At 34.9% G+C, this 5,786-nt stretch overlaps 1 protein-coding gene across 1 annotated transcript in view; it reads left to right on the top strand.

Moving 5' to 3' along the window:
- Positions 1-4,467: 4,467 nt before the first annotated feature.
- LOC108625955 (monocarboxylate transporter 9) overlaps positions 4,468-5,786 on the top strand; it is an 8,320-nt gene continuing 7,001 nt past the window's right edge. The window contains exon 1 of the mRNA XM_018026318.2: positions 4,468-4,510. The gene's annotated coding sequence lies outside the window, so the exon portion shown is untranslated. The remainder of the gene's footprint in view (positions 4,511-5,786) is intronic.

The raw sequence follows: 5,786 nt of genomic DNA, 5'->3' as shown, positions 1-5,786 counted from the left end.
AGATATTAAAAGGAATATTAGAACTTGAAACGTGTAAATTACATAACGGCAATATAATCCCTGATTGCTATTGCGGCGTTCTGGAGTAATCTACATATTGACGAGCTAGAATGATTTATAATTACTGGGTTTCGTATTTTCATGCTAAGTGAAACATTCATGATTTCAGTTTAAAAAATATGATTCAAACTAAAATTTTTAGTATTATTTAATCATTATAATATGCTTCTTTATTTTCTGCATTTAATCATTTTATAAATATATAACATCCTCAGTATGATAGTACGATGTCCGTATAATATAAAGAAAATCTTTATGTAATATAAAAGAAAACAGCTTTTGATCATCAATTATTTTATTAATTAGCGTTTCATTAAATTAGAAATAGGAGGGAAATGATGAGAAATGGGAAATGGTTTGCTCGTTTTATTTTCAGAATAGAAATTACCGTGATTAGGCTGCTGCCGAGACAGACGAACCACCCCCAACCGCCGTCAGGAGCTTTCCTGTTGGCGACTTCGGTATTCATCGTATTCACCGCTTGTCCACAGACGAACCTTAATTTCACTCACGAAACACTTCTCACGATAAGTAAACAACGACGATTAACAGTATCGTGGAGGCACAGTTCGATCACTGCCTCTTCATTCACTGCTTAACGAACCGATACGCGGTCCGATAGACCTGCTCGAGTCTGTTTCCCTCACTTCTTCCCTCGTTAAAGCTAACACCTCGACCAACCGATTCGTTCACCGTTTATCCCTGTTTGTTCTGACCGATCCATGGAAAAATACGTGTCTCTTCTGGGATTTATAACGCCTAAGGAATTTTATACACCTTTGTCTCTTATTTGATTTGTAGTTTCGTCTCCGGATTTGGTAAAAGTTATTTCAAGATAAGGTGCAAATTCCATTCTTTATTCACGTGTATTATTTTACACGAACAAATTATTTGCTCCTGAAATTATTTGAAACCAGTGTTATTTCAAAAAGTATAATGAATTCGTTACATCATGTATTATATTAATTCTTTTTCTACAATATCTAAAATTATTATAATTTTTATAATTGTAGATAATTCGTTTTACATTTTCAGGACAATGGAGCTTCGAAGGACGCTGGACATTTTTGCTTGTGTTTGTACAGTGTTTATAGCTGTGCCACGAATAGTTACTGATAAATAGTAGATAATTGTCAGCTAATTCACGTTCAGCATGTTAACGTATTCTTCACGGTTAACATAGTACAATACGTAATCGCAGCCATTTCAGTTAATAAATGTTCTCAACACATACCAATAATGGTTTTCGTGGAATTCGCCTTGACGGGAAAATATAGCACCTTTAATTATGTCATGTGTCATGATTATAAGAACCACAGATACTAGACTTAGTATAGAATTAAGTTCACGTAAAATCATTTTCAGAGAAACTTCGTTTAAAAACTGTTTAAGTAGAAATATTGTATAAAAAAGAATGAAATTTCTGACTACTTTTATATTTATGACACATAGTGTACACACCTGTTCTTTTCTTACTCAACGAGCACTGATTGAACAGTTTTTCTACGAACACGTGACACTGCACTTGATCAAATCCTGAACTTGTTTCACTATTACAAATATTCGTCGTGGAAGGTTACAGAATTGTTTTTCGTGTATGATAATATAACTAATTACGATTGCAAGGCTATTATAATTTATATAGTAATAAACATTCCGTTTTTACTATCTACAAAAATAAATGTATTTTATTGCACGTAAGAGCATGATAATAGAACGCACTCGCTTTCTACTGTTTTTGCGCTATCAATATTTTATGCTTCGTACATTTTTGTAACAGTCATGTAATGCAAAAGAATAAATATTAATAAATGAAACAAGGATGATGAATTCTTTTAAGGTGAAAGATAAGCGTCAAGTATTTTGATAGGGGAAACAATATTCCTCCAATAACACATAACCGCAGGTAATCGATCGCGAAAGATAAAACGGACAGGTCGGGGGATAATTTCAAACGTGGCGCGGCTGTTCAATTAATTCAAGTACAATGTTCACAGCTTCATGAAGAAGTCGATTCAAACGTCTCTCATTTGATATATAAAAAAATGTAACCGCTGATTTAAAAAATAAAGAATACATGATAAGAAAGAATTATTTCTTTTTTTCATTCATTTCATTTCTGTTTGATGGAAATAAAATTCACTCGGACACTCATTTTGCAATTTCGCTGATGTTCCAAAATATTCACCAAACTTTTACGTTTTATTTTAAGCTCACAATTTTAATTGGAATAAAAGCAGAATAAACACGTACGTGTACAAATGAGAGAATATAACGTGATCAGCTCAGCCTCGTCACTCACTGTCAAAAAGTTTCAATCAAACTTTCAGTTATTGTACTAATCAACTTCAATGTTACTTTCACTTATATTGACAGTGCCGGCGCTGTACGAGCGAACTCGCAAGGTAAATCTGATTTTCGCCGTGAAAACTGCACACGCATTGTTCACGATGTGCTGTTCTATATTTTCACTAACATCACGCTGGCTATCCGCGCGGCGGCTCGCTAAAATGTTAACAGTACACGACGCGACGCGAGATTTATAATTTCTCGTCCCACCGGAGCATCTTACCCTCACTATTGAACCTGATCCTTTCATTCAGCTCCTTGCATTGACTGTTTCCAGAAAACTAAAAAAGTACAAATTATATAGAAATATAATTTTTGATAATAGAACGCACTCGCTTTCTACTGTTTTTGCGCTATCAATATTTTATGCTTCGTACATTTTTGTAACAGTCATGTAATGCAAAAGAATAAATATTAATAAATGAAACAAGGATGATGAATTCTTTTAAGGTGAAAGATAAGCGTCAAGTATTTTGATAGGGGAAACAATATTCCTCCAATAACACATAACCGCAGGTAATCGATCGCGAAAGATAAAACGGACAGGTCGGGGGATAATTTCAAACGTGGCGCGGCTGTTCAATTAATTCAAGTACAATGTTCACAGCTTCATGAAGAAGTCGATTCAAACGTCTCTCATTTGATATATAAAAAAATGTAACCGCTGATTTAAAAAATAAAGAATACATGATAAGAAAGAATTATTTCTTTTTTTCATTCATTTCATTTCTGTTTGATGGAAATAAAATTCACTCGGACACTCATTTTGCAATTTCGCTGATGTTCCAAAATATTCACCAAACTTTTACGTTTTATTTTAAGCTCACAATTTTAATTGGAATAAAAGCAGAATAAACACGTACGTGTACAAATGAGAGAATATAACGTGATCAGCTCAGCCTCGTCACTCACTGTCAAAAAGTTTCAATCAAACTTTCAGTTATTGTACTAATCAACTTCAATGTTACTTTCACTTATATTGACAGTGCCGGCGCTGTACGAGCGAACTCGCAAGGTAAATCTGATTTTCGCCGTGAAAACTGCACACGCATTGTTCACGATGTGCTGTTCTATATTTTCACTAACATCACGCTGGCTATCCGCGCGGCGGCTCGCTAAAATGTTAACAGTACACGACGCGACGCGAGATTTATAATTTCTCGTCCCACCGGAGCATCTTACCCTCACTATTGAACCTGATCCTTTCATTCAGCTCCTTGCATTGACTGTTTCCAGAAAACTAAAAAAGTACAAATTATATAGAAATATAATTTTCTGTCACTTAAAATTGAATAAAATCTCGTAGACAGACTGAAAATGAGTTTCAATTTAACAAATGAGATTTATTAAGATTTTCTTCGAAGAATGAGTTCGATTAATAAGTTTCGTGAAGCAAAAAATTCATCCAAGGAAACTTTGAATAAAATGAGCAATTATAATTGGTTTCTTCGAACGACTGTTGAGATCATGCAAACGAAAAAGACGTTTTCACGTATCGTACATCACATCGCTCCTCCATGTAAAATTGAATTGTACTTTTCTTTGTTTTCTATGACTAACATGAACCCCTTGTAAATTCGTCATTTGGTAACTCGTAATCTGTTCAGCGATAGACTGTGCAAATGCTCCCTATGATAAAAACGGCGTACGCTAAGGTATTATCGAAACCGTGACGGAGGATCTCTCGGGTAAGAAAAGAAAGCTCTAGTCTGAGAAAAACAGCAAGAGATTACTGATATCTCGTTACTTACTCTAGCTCGACCCAGAGACCGTTTCCGAGTTCCCAGACAGCGAGTTTCATTCCGCGAGAGTGAACGCCAGCAGTCGAACCGAATCCGCGGGATTCGAGCGCGGCTTTTCGATTTTCCCTCCCTCGATCGGTTTGTTCGCTACCGGGTTTTCTATTATGCTCAGTGCTGGAACCACGCGCGAAACAATTTTCACCGAGTGCGGAACGCTGCCTCATCCCGGCGAAGTCATACACTTTCTACCCGACGTTACCGCCGAAACCGTGAATTTATGATGAGCAATATGAATCGTGTCGAGATCGATGGTAATCATCTGGATGCTGCGACGCATGAGATTTTTCTTATTTAACCCCGTAAGTCCTGGATTGTACAAGGATCATATATAAATAGCGTTTAATCTACTTTCAATTATAAAACTACTGACGTTTATTGTGTTACCGAATTTAAATTTACTTTTACTCAAAAATCATTTGCACGAGTCATTAAGCATTGCTTCTTCCTTTCCATTTCTTCAGTTTTCAGTTTACAAATATATTCTCATCATTTGCAATAATAATGCAAGCGAACGGATTAAAGGTCGATTTAAATTACCCGTTCAGCCGCGAATCGCGAATCGATGCGGTTCAGAAAAACATTGTTGCGGGTTATTAAATGCGAATATTTATCACGATTCAGTTCTGACAGTCGCGCTTTAGAGAAATGCGGTCCAATATTCTCGGCAAGAATATTTCGATCGAATCGATACGCAACCGAAACGTGACTGAACGTACAACATTTTATTTCAGAATCTCAAACGCAAACGGATGGCTTTTAAACGATAACTAAGTCCGTCGCCCGTTGTTTCCGAACCGATGATATAAATGCTATATAGCTTTTGTCTGAAGCGTATCATTTGTAACGTCCCGTGTTCGAACTGATAATATAAATCGACTTTAAGAAGTATGCATTGATTACGTAGCATGAAACATTTAAAAAATTGCATTATTAGCAAATCGTATTAACATACTGCTCCGATGTACATAGATCTATTCTCGTATATTATTACAGATACTATAATTTGATTAGACGATTTTAAACACACGTATACTATAAATAAGTTTAAGATGTTTTATAGAAGAGAGAATTTTATAGTGCACTGATCTAATTTCAATGATCTCTTGATCAATTTTTTCCTATCTGTTATTCTTATCTGATTGTATTTCATGAATTGTACATATTGCATTAACATCGATATCACGGATAAATAACGACCTACTTGTTAATACTAAATATAGAACCTTTTTGGAACAGTATACCAAAGTGTATGAAATATGAATTGCAATGTACGTATGAATATAAATATTGTGTAAGAATCTTGTACCACTTGCACTACCGGTCCTGCTATGGCAATTAAACATAATGCCATGGACTTATTACCTGGTAACGAATTTTTATATTATATTTATATCTTTGAAACATTTGCACACACTCACGTACGTTTACATTCCCACACGTACGTATATTGCGTATCAATATGCAAATATTGAGAAAATAATTCAATTTCAACTTATCTGATAACAATTTAATTTTATCGTTTGCCCTTTTAGTTCCCTCTCGTCAGATTAATTAACTTGATAACATTTTTATAAA

The sequence above is a fragment of the Ceratina calcarata genome, unplaced genomic scaffold, assembly GCF_001652005.2.
Source record: "Ceratina calcarata isolate Rehan_Ccalc_2016 unplaced genomic scaffold, ASM165200v1 scaffold382, whole genome shotgun sequence".
NCBI lineage: Eukaryota > Metazoa > Arthropoda > Insecta > Hymenoptera > Apidae > Ceratina > Ceratina calcarata.
The sequence above is the reverse complement of the archived record's forward strand: the minus strand, read 5'-3'. Positions and strand labels throughout refer to the sequence as shown.